Raw genomic sequence first — 17,968 nt, 5'->3', positions numbered from 1 at the left:
GCACTGAATGCTCGAGTGGATCTTTTCCAAATGTGTGTGTATTGACTGCTAAGCCAGTAGGTTTTCCACGTCTGTGTGTGTGTATTCCTATTGCAGAGAACTCTGCGTCAACCCCCAGCAAATAAAAACAACGTGTGGAGATCGCTGGGAGTCAGGAGGTGGTGCGTCACATTGTGTCATGTCCAACCCTTCACACCAATGACCCGGGATAGAATAAACATTCCTCCCCACCCGCCCCCCAAGAAAGAAAGCAGACACGTATCTTAGGGGTTGACGGAAACCTCCACACTGACCATTTCTTGCTCTCAGTTTCCCACCTGGCCCTTCATTCTCGGCGAAACATCGAACAATCCCTCGGTTGCCCCATCGCGGTGCAGTTGACAGCAGACGCCGAGTATTATTGCAGGGGCTGTTTAGCAAAGGGCTAAATTGCTGGCTTTGAAAGCAGACCAAGGCAGGCCAGCAGCACGGTTCAATTCCCGTAACAGCCTCCCCGAACAGGCGCTGGAATGTGGCGACTAGGAGCTTCTCACAGTAACTTCATTTGAAGCCTACTTGTGACAATAAGTGATTTTCATTTCATTATTAACACGAGCTCTCCCCACCCCTTGTAGCTTTCAAAGTCTTTCTTTGCTTTTAGATGGGAGCCAAACAATTTGCAAATTAAAGGCATTCTTGGAAGTAAAAACTAACAGCATTTTGCTCCTTAAATCACTTTCCCAGGCCCCTGTCTATTGCAAGGTAATTTATTTGAAGGAGAACGACCAGCTATAACACAGGGGGGGTAGGGGTTCTCCAGTGTGACCTTGCCTTTCACAGCCCAGCTGTTTTAACTCGTTCAATATTTTGCTTTAATACAGCACAGTGGTTATTCATTAGTAACCCCGTGAGATGCCAGCAGACTTTGGATTTTATTTTTGAATGAAAGTTAATTTGGGCGACCAACTCCCTTTCCAACGCATTTGAATAAATGAAAATGCCATACAGAAATTAATGAAGAATGGAATGTTTTGTTCCATTTTCTCCCCTTGTTTTGAGAGCCTGCTGAATTCACACAATTTGCCACTCTACCACCACTACTACACTCGGACTATAAAATTAATCGCATATTGCAATTTTACTAGGTTAGGCACGAACCTCTGAAGGGGCTTGTGTCCCTCCCAGCACACTGATTTCAAAATCCCGCATTTACAAATCCTGATGGAGAATGTGAAGAAAAACTTGATCGATGATATTTACATCACCTCTGAATCGATAGTTTGGTTACAGACCCATTTCGTCTCATTTATCGTCCCCTTTTCACATTTAATCACCCCTCTCTATCCATTCGTCATCTTTATTAGTGTCACAAGTAGGCTTACATGAACACTGCAATGAAGTTACTGTGACAATCCCCTAGTCGCCACACTCCGGCGCCTGTTCGGGTACACAGAGGGAGAATTCAGAATATCCAATTCACCTAACAAGCACGTCTTTCGGGACTTGTGGGAGGAAACCGGAGCGCCCGGAGGAAACCCACGCAGACACGGGGAGAACGTGCAGATTCCGCATAGACCGTGACCCAAGCCGGGAATCGAATCTGGCGCTGTGAAGCAACGGTGCTAACCACTGTGCTCCCCTGCCGCCAGTAAAAATCAGGTTTGCCGAGTTGGGATTCAAACCCAGGTCTCCAGTTCTTGCTTTGGGTCCTGTGGATTACTATCCCAGCGACAATGCGACGAAGCCACTGCCTCCCCAGACCCTCCTCTTCTTTTTCTCTCACTCTTCTTTCCCCCAGTTCTATTCTCGCTCATAAACTGTTAACGTGCTAACGGGAGGAATTTACCGGCGGTGTACGCCGGCGGGATATTCTGGTCCCACGCGCGGTGCACAGGTCTCCCGGCGACGAGGGGTGCAGTCGATGGGAAATCCCGGTGACAACGGCAGTCGCAGAAAATCCCGGCGGTGCTGAGAAACGCGTGGCGGGTTGGTCGGCAAGCCCCGCCCAATGCCTTCCAGTCCTGATGAAGGCCGTTGACCTGAACACGTTAACTGTGCGGAGGCAGTGGCATGGTGGTATCGTCACTGGACTAGTGATCCGATTTCGAGCGTCCGCAGCATTTCGCCAGGGTCATGGTCTGGGGACCTGGGTTCAAATCCCACCAGGGCAGTTGGTGGAATTTGATTGAATAAGAAATCTGGAATTACAATTCTAATGACGACCCTGACACCATTGCCAATTGTCGTAAAAACCAATCTGGTTCACTAATGTCCTGATGCACGATCAATTACCACAGAAGCGAGATTGTAGAGCAATTGAAGGCTTTATTACACCAGATGCTTCCCCCAGCAGCGCAGTATCAGAATGGCTACATCCAGGGAAAGCACAGACCTTTATGCTCCGCCTTCTGGGCGGGACCAGCAGGCAGAGCTCTACTAACGAACCTCTAATACGAGGCACCTCCAACATAGGTACCGTAATACCCTTAATACAGACTATCACATTCACCCCCTGTTAAAAAAAAGTCGGGGGGGGGGGGGTGGCAAGGCATTGTACAGTGGTAGCTATCATAGCGGCACCAGTTGGTGGTAGTATTTACAGTTACACAAGTTCCATTTATTTACAGTTACATTTAATGATTATGCTTATGCTATCAGTCGATCGGGGGCCTTGGCGGTGTTGCAGGCGCCGGCTTGGGCATCCGTGACTCCGGGAGCGTGTCGTCCTCAGCTTCATCACCCCCGGGTGGGACCAGTGGGAGGACGGATCCCCCTGGGAAGGGGGCTGCGGTGGGGTGCGCTGGTGGGGGGGTGAGGGGGCCGTGGGTGGGGATCCAGCAGATGCCAGATCCCGGAGGGGGACTGTGTCTTGACGGCCATCGGGGTACGCCACAGAGGTGTACTGAGGGTTAGCATGGAGAAGGTGGACCCTCTCGACCAACGGGTCCGACTTGTGGGTCTGCGTGTGTTTGCGGAGCAGGACGGGTCCGGGAGCTGCCAGCCATGTTGGGAGCGAGGTCCCGGAGGAGGACTTCCTAGGGAAGACAAGGAGATGTTCATGAGGTGTTTCGTTGGTAGTAGTGCACAGTAGTGATCGGATGGAGTGGAGTGCATCGAGGAGGACCTCCTGCCAGCGGGAGAGCGGGAGATTTCTAGACCGTAGGGCCAGTAGGACGGCCTTCCAGACCATCCCGTTCTCCCTCTCCACCTGCCTGTTTCCCCGGGGGTTGTAACTGGTCATCCTGCTGGAGGCAATGCCCTTGCTGAACAGGAATTGACGCAGCTCGTCGCTCATGAAGGAGGACCCCCTATCGCTGTGGACGTAGGCGGGGAAACCGAACAGGCTAAAAATGGTGTGGAGGGCTTTAATGATGATGGCAGCAGTATGTCGGGACAGGGGATGGCGAAAGGGAACCAAGAGTATTCATCAATCACGTTCAAGAAGTACGTGTTGCAGTCGGTGGAGGGGAGGGGTCCTTTGAAGTCCATGCTGAGGTGCTCAAAGGGGCGGGAAGCCTTCACCAGATGCGATTTCTCTGGCCGGTAGAAGTGCGGCTTGCACTCCACGCAGATTTGGCAATTTCTGGTGACGGTCCTGACCTCCTCGATGGAGTATGACAGGTTGCGGATTTTGATGAAGTGGAAGAAACGTGTGACCCCTGGGTGGCAGAGGTCATTGTGTAGGGTCCTGAGTCAGTCCACTTGTGCGCTGGCACATGTGCCGCGGGATAGGGCTTCAGGAGGCGCGTTGAGCTTCCCGGGACGATACAAGATCTTGTAGTTGTAGGTGGAGAGCTCGATCCTCCACCGTAAGATCTTATCGCTTTTGATCTTGCCCCGCTGTGTATTATTGAACATGAAAGCTACCGACCGTTGGTCAGTGAGGAGCGTGAATCTCCTGACGGCCAGGTAGTGCCTCCAATGCCGCACAGCTTCTACGATGGCCTGGGCCTCCTTTTCGACGGAGGAATGACAGATTTCAGAGACATGGAGGGTGCGGGAAAAGAAGGCCACGGGTCTGCCCGCCTGGTTGAGGGTGGCAGCCAGAGCTACGTCTGATGCGTCGCTCTCGACCTGGAAGGGGAGGGACTCATCGAGAGCGTGCATCGTGGCCTTTGCGATGTCTGCCTTTATGCGACTGAAGGCCTGGCGGGCCTCTACCGACAGGGGGATGGCCGTGGATTGAATTAGTAGGTGGGCCTTGTCCGCATAATTGGGGACCCACTGGGCGTAATATGAGAAAAACCCCAGGCATCGTTTCAGGGCCTTGGGGCAGTGGGGGAGGGGAAATTCCATGAGGGGGCGCATGCGTTCGGGGTCGGGACCTATTACTCAATTGTGCACCACGTAGCCAAGGATGGCTAGGCGATCGGTGCTAAATATGCATTTCTCCTTGTTATAAGTCAGGTTAAGGAGCTTGGCGGTATGGAGGAATTTGCAGAGATTAGTGTCGTGGTCCTGCTGATCGTGGCCGCAGATGGTGACGTTGTCTAGGTACGGAAACGTGGTCCGCAAACTGTACTGGTCAACCATTCGGTCCATTTCCCGTTGGAAGACCGAGACCTCATTAGTGACACCGAAGGAATGCTTCGAATGCAGTGTACTTGCGGTCACCCGGGTGAATGGGGAGCTGGTGGTAGGCGGACTTGAGGTCCACAGTGGAAAAGACCTTGTATTGTGCAATCTGATTGACCTTATCAGATATGCGGGGAAGAGGGTACGCGTCGAGCTGCGTATACCTGTTGATGGTCTGACTATAATCGATGACCATCCTGCGCTCTCCCCAGTCTTTACAACCACCACTTGAGCTGTCCAGGGGCTGTTGCTAGCCTCGATAATACCTTCCTTCAGTAACCTTTGGACTTCCGACCTGATAAAGGTCCGGCCCTGGGCACTGTACCATCTGCTCCTGGTGGCGACGGGTTTGCAATCCAGGGTGAGGTTTGCAAACAAGGAAGGTGGGTCGATCTTGAGGGTCGCGAGGCTGCAGTCAGTGAGGGGGGGTATTGGGCCGGGGATGTTTGGCTTGCCAGCAAAAGTAGCATCTGGGCCCCCCGGGGTTGCCTGGCTGCTGCGCGGCACACGCTTGTGTTAGAATCTGCCGTGGATGTGGTCCACGCTGTCCACCCGTGGTCGGGGGCATACGCCTGGGCGTTACGGGCGGCGACTTCTAAAGAGCTTGCGAGTTGCCGTGCCTCCCCGAAACCCAGCGTATCCCCTTCTAGCAGCCGTTGGCGGATCTGCGTGGACAGCATGCCAGCAACAAAAGCGTCCCGGATTAAAAGTTTGGTGTGGTCGCTAGCCGAGACTTGCTGGTAGTTACAGTTCCTACCTAGGACTAATAATGCGCGGTAGAAGTCGGCCAGCGATTCCCCCGGAATTTGTCGCTGGTGGCCAGAAGATGTCGGGCGTATACCTGATTCACTGGGCGAATATAGTGTCCTTTCAACAGAGTCATAGCATCCTCGAGGTCAGCCGCGTCCTCGATGAGCGTAAAGATTTCTGGGCTCACCCTCGAGTAGAGAATCTGCAGTTTCTGGTCCTCCGAGGGTGGAGTCGTGGCCGTCCTGATGTAGCTGTTGAAACACGCCTGCCAATGTTTAAAAGTAGCCGCTGCGTTTGCCGCGTGGGGGCTGAGTTGTAGACACTCCGGCTTAATGCGGAGCTCCATTCTTTAAAATCTGGTGTAATAAATTGATGCACGATCAACTACCACAGAAGCGAGATTGTAGAGCAATTATTACACCAGATGCTTCCCCCAGCAGCGCAGTATCAGAATGGCTGCATCCAGGGATAGCACAGACCTTTATGCTCCGCCTGCTGGGGGGGACCAGCAGGCAGAGCTCTACTGACGAACCTCTAATAGGAGGTACTCCAACATAAGTACCGTAATACCCTTAATACAGACTACAACATGTCCTTTACCTGGTCTGGCCTACATGTGACTCCAGACCCACAGCAATGTGGTTGAATCTTAAATGCCCTCAGAGATGGACAATAAATGCTGGCCCAGCCAGCGACCACATCCCATGAATGAATAAAGAAAAATAAATTCCCTTTCTCTCTCCCCAGGTGCCAGTCGGGCCTGCTGACTGTGCCCAGCCATTTACGGCTTTCGTTTTCGATTTCCAGCATCCGCAGCATTTTGCTTTAACGCAATGGAATATTCTAGATTATAAACTGCTCAATCTGGAGAGCTGTGCCACTGAGATACCAGGCAACCCAGGAACATGCTGCAGGAATGGAACCCCTCAGCAGTGGTCTACAACCTGGTGATTGAAGAGGTGGACAGGACAATTCATAGATGGTTGGGTGGCGGGGATTTGGACGTCGAGCTGAGGAGGTATATCCGTTTTTGGGATCAAGGCGAGGCCTGTCATAACAGGTGGAAAGGAGAGTGTATGAAGCTTGGGTGGGGTTGCTGGGTTATGGGGATAGGGTGGAAGTGTTGACCTTGGGTAGGGTGCTCTTTCCAAGAGCCGGTGCAGACTCGACGGGCCGAATGGCCTCCTTCTGCGCTGTAAATTCTATGATCTATGATAAGCTTGAGCTCAGTTAACGTCGCCAACAGGACGCAACAGGTGAACATCTTGATGTCTTCTCAATCGTGAGGGCATCACTTAAGCTTCAAAGCAAAAAAACGGCTGCCCCCCCCGTGGTGAAGTTGGCGTGTGTGCCAGCCTGGGCAAAATGGGTTCATGCATGGATAACAGCAGTTCCCAACCTGTGGTCCCTGGGACACTGGTGGTCCACGAGAGTACTGCAGGCGGTCTGTGAAAAAAACTAATACAATTACGTGCACCTCGTATGTATCATAATCGATGTTACATTATTATTCGCAATGTCATTTGCTTCACAGACATTCTTGTGTAATATAATCCGCCATGTATTTGTGAGTGTGCATCATAAGCTATTAAAAATCGTTACGTTTTGATACCCATTGAGATAGAAGTTTGATTCCTCGTCAGCCGTAGGTTACGTAAAAACAGAGAGCTGGATTCTCCGTCGGCGGGATCCCCCTCTTCGCCGGCAGCACACCCACGCCCGCGGATTTTCCGATGGCATGGGGGTGCCCACGATGGGAAACCCCATTGGCAGCTGCCGGGACGGAACATCCCACTGTTGGCGGGGGCGTGCCGTGCCAGAAAGCGTGTGCGGCGGGACGGAGAATCCCGCCCATAATGTTTAAAACGGGCTTGCGTACGTTGTGGTCCGCCAAATCTTTTGATGTTGGTCTGTGGCCCGCATAAAGGAAGCGGTTGGGAATCGCTGGTGTGGAAAGATCATCTGGGAGGGACGTGAGAGGATGCCTCAATAAATCATAACACAACAAGAAGCCCCATTGTCCGTTGAAGGGTCGGCCCGGTTCCCATCTGTCTTACAAGCGTTTGGAACGGCTAAGTACTGAACAGAACCAATCGTTTGTGGAAACAAAAACACCAGTGATCGGCATCGTAAACAAACCACTAATGGCAGACGTTGGGTCTAAAAGGTTTTTATTTTTCTGTCACAGACGTTGGATAAACGAACCTTCATTCCAGTCCTGATTCTAAGCCATCCCGGTCACAGGGCCGAACAATGCAACTTAAATAAACAAGAGGCCTGGCTGGCAGCAGTCAGTATTAATCCCTGAGGAATTTTCAAAACAGAGAGGTGGAGGCATCGGGCTTCTAAAGGAACCAGAACACAAAAAAAAAAACCCCGGCGGAGAAGCAAGAACGTGAAGAGCATGGAGGGGTTGGGGTTCTCCAAAGGTCCCACTCCCGTGAAGCTGTGCCAGCGAAAGCGCGCCTTTTGGGCAGTCAATTAGTAACTTGTAACATTTACCTCGAATTGGGGAGTTTCAATCCTTGGCTTTCAACTCCTCTCAACTTGGTGCACAGACTAATACAAAACCGCACTCACTCTGAGGGAGCGCGGCATCTTTCACTCTTTGTGTAAGACCAGTAACTGTGATATGTGGAATTAGAATGTGCAGCCAAACTAAGGGCTTCCTGTTGTTTTTTTTATGCCCCGCACAAGCCTCCTCCTATCCAAATTCACCTCGCCCTGTTAGCACATCCTCCTCTTCCTTTCCCCCACGTGCGTCAATCTCGTTTTCTCCGAAGTTCATCCATCCTCTCGGCATCTGCGACTCCAGGTGGCTGCAAGTTCCACACTCCAACCATTCTCCGGTTAGAGAGTTTGCTCCTGTTTGTTGGTTCAAGAATATATTGTCCCAGGAACTGGCAGCAAATAAACGCCAACCTCTATTTGATCTAATTCCATTTCACTTTTACTAGTCTCGACTGGTCACTCCTAAGTTGCCTCTGGTGGGGGGGTTGTATTCCCATGGCAGGTTTTGATGTTAGTGCGTATTTTTGAAATAAAAAAAAATGAAAGGGAAGTGTAAAAAGTTCCCAGAACAATTTAATGAGAGACCATCGGCTTGAAATATTTTGTGAACGGCACAAGGCAGCCTTGACGAGAGTGTTGAAAGCAGACACAATAAGGCAGCCACAGAGAACCGTGTATTGCCCAGCCTGCCTCACATTGTTAATTAATGAGGCAGCTCTGAAACGCCTGTGTTATATTAGAGGACAGGGAGTGGGGTGGGTAATTACAACAACAAAAATAATAACTTGCATTTCTATAGCACCTATAACGGGGTAAAGGTCCCAATTAGGCACTTCTCAGGCTGCACTCACTCAGACTGAGTGTTGTTTTGTGTGCGCATCGTAGAATCCCTGCGGTGCAGAAGGAGGCCCATCGAGTCCACACCAACCATCTGAAAGAGGAGCCTACCTAGGCCCAACTCCTCCGCCCTACCTCTGCAACCCCTTAACCCCACCTAACCTGCGCATCTATGGGCTGCGGGAGGAAGCTTGCGCAGACGCAGGGAAAACATGGAAACAGTCACCCAAGGCGGGAATCGAACCTGGGTCTCTAGCGCTGTGAGGTAGCAGTGGTAACCACTGCTTCACCTTGCCACCCGACATTAAGTTTCTTTTTAAATTTACAGTGCCCAATTCTTTTTTTTCCAATTAAAGGCAATTTAGCGCGGTCAATCCACCTGACCTGCGTTAATCTTTTTGGGTTGGCGGGGATGAGACCCAGGCAGGCACGGGAAGAATGTGCAAACTCCAGAAGGACGATGATGCGGGGCCGGATCGAACCCGGGTCCTCGGCGTCGTGAGGCAGCAGTGCTAACCACTGCGCCACCGTGCTGCCCTGCCAGACATCAAGTTGGGGAAAGTTGAAAACCAGGGATTGAAACCCCCCCCCCAATTCCAGGTAAATGTCCCAAGAAAACTTGACATCGAAGCACATGAGGGGATATTGGGAAAGGTGACCAAAGTCCTGGTCAAAGAGGTTGAGTTCAGGAGCATTTTACAGGAGGAGAGAGAGGTAGGGGGATTTAGGGAGGTAATTCCAATGGGGTCCCAGCAGCTGAAGACAGCTACCAACGGTGGAGTGATTACATTCAGGGGCGTGCGAGCGGCCAGAATTGAAGGATGCGCAGGGATTTCAGGAGTTACCTTGAATCGAAACATTGACTCTGTTTCTCTCAGATGCTGCGTTTACCCAGCACTCTCTGATTTTATTTCAGATTTCCCGCCTCCGCGGCATTTTGCTTTCATCTCCGAGGGCTACAGGGTTGGAAGAGGTTGGACATAACTTAAAAATAATACAGAATGATTTTGGGCAGTCAATTAGCCACCAGCTCTTCAGACTAGGTTGCGGTGGGTTGATTAGACCCGGCCTGATTAGGATGTGGGTTTTCCTGTTGGCGGTTTTGCTCTGACTGTACCGTAACTGGTTTAGCTCAGTGGGCTAGACAGCTGGTTTGGGATGCAGAACAAGGCCAGCTTCAATTCCCGGACTAGCTTACCCGAACAGGCGTCGGAGTGTGGCGACTAGGGGCTTTTCACAGTAACTTCACATTTGTGACAATAAAAGATTATTATTATTATCAATTAGGGGGATTTCCTCCTAACCTGCACATTTTTGTGCTGTGGGTGGACGATGATCCTTTGAATGTCTCTGTTCTATTACACATTTTGCTAACTTACCCCAATGCCTCTATCACGACCATCTATAGTCCTTCACACTGTGGATAAAGCATCCGCTGTCTCATTTCCTACACATCTTTGTTGCAATCTCTCCTAGCTCCCATCTATCCTTGACCCTCTACTCTGCTCCAGCTCTGTCACCCTCTCCTACCATAGAAAATCCATCATATTTCTTAGCTAAAACTTAGACCTTATGGCCTGCATGCCTATAGAATAAATTTCTTAGCTAAACCTCGCTTTAGCTTTGAAGAAGAGACATACGAACTTGAAACGTTAACTTTACTTCTCCCTCCACAGATGCATTTTCTGTTTTTATTATTGATTGGTCCATGTTGGTTTCTGGTGTGCGTGTTCAATCTTTGATTGGTCAATCAGGGAGTGGCAACAGCTGGTAATGCCAGGGTGCCCAGGTGGCGCTGCTAGGGTTCCCGGCTAGCAAGGCCACGGTGTGGGGGGGGGGGGGGTGCTCGATGACCCCCTAATTGGGAAGTTGGGGTGTTGGGGGGGGGGGTTCCGGTGGTCCAGAGATAAGGGCGTCATTTTTAAATAACTGCGCTCGTTAGTGCAGGAAATGAGCCGAAGTGCGGCCTTGGAGGGGCATTCCTCGCCGAGGCCCAAAAATGAAGCAGAGTCTCATTTAATTGCGGGGTTGTTCTTGGTGCTACAAGCACCGGGAAACACTCCGCTAAACGCGCTGAAAACGGGACTCTGTTTCATTCCCATTAAACCGCGTCCGAAGGTAAATTTTAAAGGAAATCTTAAAGTAGAGATGGCGAGAGAGGTATGAGGTGGATGTTGTGTACCTTATATGTCTCAGGGCAATGTAGTGATGACACTATTTGCTTCGTACGAAGCATGTTTATTTACAAAAGTTTTAAACATCTCCGCAAGCACAAACTATCTGCACTCATGCTCACAGCTCTCACTTCTAGAAGTTTCTGTGGTGTTTACTTTGCACCGAGTCCACAGCCAGCCTTAACAAATCAAGCACAGTGAGCATAGATCAGTTATCAGACTCACATAATTGCACATGGAACAATTGAACACTATAGCCGCGAGGTTTGGAGTGGGAATTCCAGACCTTAGGGCTGAGGCAATTGAAGGCATTGCTGGAGGAAGTTACAAAGATAGTTCCGCAAGTCCATGGATTATATATAAAGTGTAGGATATTTATGCTATGGACATGCAGGCAATAAGGTCCAAGTTGTTGATATGAACAGACAAACATATGAACATACAAAGTGGGAGCAGAAGTAGGCCACTCAGGCCCTCGGGCCTGCTCTGCCATTGAAAAAGGTCACGCTTATCTGAATGTTACCTTCCACCTCCCCCCGATAACCTTTCACAGGCTCTGCCTTAAAAATATTCAAAGACTCTGCTTCGACTGCCACCTGAGGAAGAGAGTTCCAGAGACTGACTACACTCTGAGAGAAAGAAATTGGCTTCATCTCATTAAATGGATGACCCTTACATTTAAACACTGACCCCTCGTTCTAGATTCTCCCACAGGAGGAAGCACCCTCTCCACACCCACCCTGTCAATACCCCTCAGGACCTTACATGTTCCAATCAAGTAGCTTCTTATTCTTCGAAACTCCAGTAGATATAGGCCTAACCTGTCCAATCTTTCTTCCGAAGACAATCCACACATTTCAGATATTAGTCCAGTAAACCTTCTCTGAACTGCTTCGAACACATTTACATTCGTCATTAAGTCAGGAGCCCATCAGCGGGATTCCCCGGAATGGGCGCGATGGCCCGATGCCAAGGACGGCGCGAACCACTCCGGCGTCGGGCTGACTGGAAGTAGTGGAATCCTCTGCACTTCCGGGGGCTAGGTGGACGCTGGAGGGGTTGCCGCCTGCCCCAGCCGGCGTCGAAGGGACTGTGCGGGTCCGCGCATGCGTGGGATCACGCCGGCTCTTTGGCGCATGCGCGGAGCCGCCGGCGTATTCTGCCGCATGCGCAGGGGGGTGTCTCCTCCGCGCCGGCCATGGCGGCGCCCTACAGGGGCAGGCGCGGAAGGAAGGAGTTCCCCCATGCCACAGGCTTGTCCGCAGATCGGTGGGCCCCAATCGCGGGCCAGGCCACCGTGGGTCCCCCCCCCCCCCCCCACCCAATGGGGTCGGATCCCCTCGAGCCCCCCCCCGAGGACCGACTTATCGTCCAATCCACGCCGGCAGGACTGGCCAAAAACCGCCCGGACAATTGCTGGGGGGGGGGGGGGGGCTGCTGCCAACAGCCCCCGACCGGCGTGGCGTGAACCCCTTCCCCACCCGAAAACCAGTGCCGGAGAATACGGCAGCCGGAGTCAGGGCGGCGGGGTGGGATTCGAGCCGCCCCCCGGGGATTCTCCGTCGGGACGGGGGTCGGCAAATCCCGCCCAATTACTTTACACAATACTCCAGATGTGGTCTCTCCAATGCCCTGTACAACTGAAGCATAACCTCCCTCTTTTTATATTCAATTCTCCTCACAATAGGTGCTAACATTCTATCAACTTTCCTAATTACTTGCTGTATCTGCAAACTAGCCTTTTGTGATCCATGCACTAGGATACCCAGGTCCCGCTGCATCTCGGAGCTCCGCAATCTCTCACCATTTGGATAACAAGCCTCTCTTTTATTCTTCCTGCCGAAATGGACAATTTCACAGTTTCCCACGTTATTCTCCATTGGCTGATCTTCGCCCACTCTCTTAACCCAGCTTTTTGTCGCCTCCTTAAATCCTTTTCACATTTTACTTCCCTGCTCACCTGTCATCAGCATATTTGGCAACCACCCCTTCAGTCATTTATATAAGTTGTAAAAAGTTGAGGTGCCAGCGCTGATCCCTGCCAAACACCACACGTCACACCCTGCCAACCAGAAAATGACCCATTTATGCCTACTCTATGTTTCCTGAGAACCAACCAATCTTCTATCCACAGCAATATGTTCCTCCCTATGTCATCAGCTTTTATTTTCCGCATTAACGTTTGATGTTAAATTGAGTACAAAAGTACGACTTTCTTGACACATGTAAGATCCTGAGGGATGTTGGCATGGTGGATGTGGAAAGGATGTTTCCTCCTGTGGGGGAATCTCAAACTGGGCGTCAGTGTTGAAAAATAAGGGGCGGGATTCTCCCATCCCACGGCAGTGTCCGCGCCGTCGTAAACGCCGTCGTAAACGTCCACGCCGGCCCCGATGCAACATGGCGCAGGACTATAGGGGCCGGCGCGTAGGAAAGGAGGCCCCCAGCCAGAGAGGTCGGCCCGCCGATCGGTGGGCCCCGATCGCGGGGATTCTCCGGCCCGGCCCCAGGCTGAGAGAAGCCCGCCCAAAGGTGTCGCCCATTTGAAAGGGAGATGAGGCAAAATGTTTCCACTCAGGCGGTCAACCTCTCTTCCTGAAAAGGTGGCGGAAGCAGAATCTATGAACATGTTTGAGGCAGAGGTGGACGGATTCTTGATGAGCAAGGGGGTGAAAGGTTATCGGGGTGAAAGGTTATCGGGGGGTGGGTGGGAGGCTGATTTGAGGCTCGAGGGGCTGAATGGCCGCCTCCTGCTCCTAGTTCATTTGTTCATAGGTATGTTTGTTCATGGCACCCTGTGCTTCCTGGAAATGTAAATTATATACAAACTGAGGACAATGCGGGAGTGCAGGAAATGCAATACTTTAAAAAGGCCACCCTGTGAGACTTCAACCCAAGCTCCAATTGACTGTTTATATATTGAGAATGTTTCAAGCAGAGATTGATAGATTTTTGATTAGGGTTATGGGGATAGTGGGGGTAAAAGACGTTGAAGTGCCCAATCAGTCACGATCGTATTGAATGGTGGAGCAGGCTCCATGGCTGAATGGTGTACTCCTGGTCCTATAACATATGTGTGTATAATATATACAGCAACACATCAAAGATTATTTGAAGAATGGGCAGGAAAATCAATAAGACCAAGGAACCAAATGTAGAGACATTGGACATCTTGACTTTTAATGGTATATTTCTGGGACAAAATGCCTGCTGTGTTTCCATCAACAACAGGTACCACACTTCAATCATTTACAGCGGGAGACGGCTTTTACATAGAATCATAGATTCCCTACAGTGCACGAGGAGGCCATTCGGCCCATCGAGTCTGAACCAACCCTCCGAAAGAGCGCCCTACCCAGGCCCACTCCCCCGCCGACACCAAGGGTCAATTTAGCACGGCCAGCCCACCCAACTTTGGACTGCGGGAGGAAACCGGAGCACCCGGAGGAAACCCACACAGACAGGCGGAGAACCCACGCAGACACGGGGAGAACGCGGAGGCGCCGCACAGGCGGTCACCCGAGGCCGGAATCAAACCCGGATCCTTGGGGCGGGGAGGCAGCAGTGCTAACCACTGTGCCACCGTGACACGGTTTGTATGTTTCAACATGCAGGCAATCAAGGCGTGTTATGTGAAACCCTATCCACAGCACGAGATATAAAAGATAGGAGGGAACTCATCTCTTTAAAGAAAAACAGACTTGATGTCCTTGATTTCTACTTTTAAAGATTTCTGGTCCGCCGCAGGGAAGCATCCCCTTTAAGAGCAAAACAAAATCTTTCTGGCTGGTGATCGCCGCACCATCTTGTTCTGTCCTGTGAGCTACACTGCCCCCTTGTGTACAAGCTCTGAAGCTCCCAAGCTTCCCAACCTGCAGCTGCTTTCAAAAGAATCTAGGGGGTGGCAGTCACAAGGGGCAAAAAAAAGGGCTTGTTTGAGGCAGCACCTTTGACAATCTCAGGGTGCCTCAATGCACTTTACGATCACCATGGAGTCTGGTCGCTGCTGTAATGTCGGAAACGCAGCAAATTATGCACAGAAAGCCGCCACCAACACCCGCCTCCAGGGCTGTCAACCTAGATTACACAGTGAGAGTGAAGGTGGATCTGTACCCATGAACGTCTCATTGAGAGGTGAAGGAAGAGGGAATGGCCTGCATTTACGTAGCGCCATTAACACCCTTCAGACACCCCAAAGTGCTTTTCAGCCAATGGAGTACTTTTGAAGTGCAGTCACTGGGCTGAGTTCCCGAAGGTGTGGGCTACAAGTGGTCCCAGCGGTCGGGAGCCCGGTGTCCCTGCTGCGGGGCAGTGTCCAGCGCTGTCACACTAGTCCAGATCCCGTGCCGATGGCCGGGTGGGGGCTTCTGCTAGGGCTGGGGGGGGGGGAGTGGTGGGGGGTGGACAGGGGGTGGGCTGTGGGGTCGGGATGGGCGGGTTAGGGTTCCAGCCAACATGTTTCCCAGCATGACTGGTGCAGGCCGTCAGCCCTGCGCATGCGCAGCCTGCGACCCGGCGATTCTCCGGCCGTTTTCCGCGCGAGCTACGGGTAGTTCACACGGCGCCAGTGCTAGCCCCGCACCAGTACCGGAATCGCTGAGGGGTCCGTGCCGATTTTCCCGATGTGATTCACCTGCAGAGTCGCCGTTGGTGCTGGCACTTAGCCGCTGGAGCAGAGAATTCCGCCTCTGTTATGGTGGGTATTGTCTCATAAATAGAGGATGGCTGGGACACAAGGCCATCTGGGGAGGGGAACTGTGAGCCTGCCTGAGAAAGAGAAGCTTTGTGTCTTCCAGCTTCATCAGCCAGTTCACAGATCAAGCAGGTTGCCAATGTGCTACCACCTCTCTCACAGCACAACAGAAAGTCAAGAGTGACCCACAATGCCTCTCCCAATGAACTGAGCAATCATTGTGTTCAAATCCTTGGCCCAGATCACTGGCAATGGGTCAAACGCCGTCTAACTGAGTAAGAGGCCGTGAATCCCAATAAACACACAAACAGGTGTTGCCGACAATGTTATGGTTGGGATCAGGGTGAGGGAGAACCACAGATTAAATGTAATTTGTGAAACCTCACACCACAGCTCATCCCATCTTCCATCAAGGCATTCAATGAAACAAAACTGACCATTTACCCACCTGGATTTCACACTGAGGGTCCCGGCCACCTGTATGGTGCGGTGAGCATTGGCAATGGGCCGAATCTTCAGGTATTTTACTGCCAGCTCGCGTGGCGTGCCCTCACACCGCCATGAACGGACAGCCCAACATAAACGTCCAATCTGCATTGCAAATGGAGATCCTGAATTTTAAAGCCAGGTCCCCATGACGTCATGGCCGGGGACAATTGAGTGGGGGAAATCTCGCTGATGCAAAAGCCGTTGCGGGTCTCCCGCTCGAATCCATGCCCCCCCCCCCGCCATTCCAGACCACTGAAAACGAGGACAGAAAATCCGCGCCCCCCCAGTATGCAAATACCGCAGATTATTTTTAAAAATTCATTCATGGGATATAGAGTCATTGTCTAGGCCAAACATTTATTGCCCGTCCTTAATTACTCTTCAGAAGGTGGTGGCGAGTTGCCTTCTTGGATCCCGTTGCAGTCCAGGTGGTGTAGGTACATCCACAGTGCTGATAGGGAGGGCGAGGCAGGATATCGGCCCAGTAACAGTGAAGGAGCGGAGATATATTTCCAAGTCGGGGTGGTGAGTGGCTTGGAGGGGGACCTCCAGGGGGTGGCGTTCCCATGTGTCTGCTGCCCTTCTCCTTCCAGGTGGCAGCGGCCATGAATTTGGAAGGTGCTGCCTCAGGTGGCTTTGCTGCGTTCTTGCCGAGCATCTTGTAAATGGGCCACAGGGCCGCCATTTTGCTTCGGTGGTGGAGGGAGTGCATGCTTAAGTTGGTGGATGGGGTAGCAATCGAACGGCTGCTTTGTCCTGGAAGGGGTCGAGTTACCTGAGGGTTGTTGGAGCTGCTCTCATCCAGGTAAGTGGAGAGGTTTCCATCACACTCCTGCCTTGGGCCTTGTAGATAGCGGACAGGTTTTGGGGAGGCAGGAGGTGAGTTACTTGTTGCTTGGTTGATGCTGAATAAGGCATTTGTCTTCGATGATAACACAGGACGTACATAACATAGAACATACAGCGCAGATTCGGCCCATCGCGTCTGCACCGACCCACTTAAGCTCTCACTTCCACCCTATCCCCGTAACCCAATGACCCCTCCGAACCTTTTTTGGTCCCTCAGGCCAATCCACCTAACCTGCACATCTTTGGACTGTGGGAGGAAACCGGAGCACCCGGAGGAAACCCACGCACACACGGGGGGAACGTGCAGACTCCGCACAGACAGTGACCCTGTGGGGAATCGAACCTGGGACCCTGGAGCTGTGAAGCTGTGAAGCCCCAGTGCTATCCACTTGTGCTACCGTGATGTCCTCCTTTGGAAGAGAGGTAGATTAATGAAGTAACACCAGAAATATTCAGCAGGCGTTTCCAGCATTCTGTGTATTTATTTCGATTTCCGATATCTGCCGTATTTCGCTTTTAGGTATCAGCCGGAATTCTCCGGCCGTTGGGATTCTGCATTCCCGCCGGCAGCGTGGGACTGACTTCAATGGAAACTTCCATTGACAAGCGGCGGGAAGAGAGAAGCCCGCAGTCAGCGAACGGCTCGCCGCCGGGAAACACGAGGTTGAGGAAGCATTGCGCAGGTCAAGGACACACAGCCTGAGTGAGAGAGATACAGACCGAGTGAGAATTTGGTAATTTGGTGCAGTGAGGTAATTCGGTGAAGAGTGGGAGAAGGTGCTTTTTCCCTACTGTTTTGTTCTCTCTCTTTCTTCGGGCCTAATTTTGGGAGCCGTTCGGAGGAGGAGGTGCAGTCTCTGTGAGTATAAAAACCTAACGGAAACTTCCTGTTTTCCAGTTTTTCCCCAAAAGTGACATCAGAGGGAAGCTGTGATCTGAGTGGTTGATAGCAAATCTGCCCCAAATTTTTTTTAAAAACACAGCTAAACTCATAAACTTAAATTAAACTAATTAATTAATTAGTGATGGCTGGTCAGGCGATGTGCTTGAGCTGCTTGATGTGGGAGCTGGCAGATCCCATTGCGAGCTGCAGCGACCACATCTGCAGTAA

This window comes from Scyliorhinus torazame, chromosome 13 (assembly GCF_047496885.1).
Source record: "Scyliorhinus torazame isolate Kashiwa2021f chromosome 13, sScyTor2.1, whole genome shotgun sequence".
In the NCBI taxonomy this organism is placed as follows: Eukaryota; Metazoa; Chordata; class Chondrichthyes; order Carcharhiniformes; family Scyliorhinidae; genus Scyliorhinus; species Scyliorhinus torazame.
The sequence above is the reverse complement of the archived record's forward strand: the minus strand, read 5'-3'. Positions refer to the sequence as shown.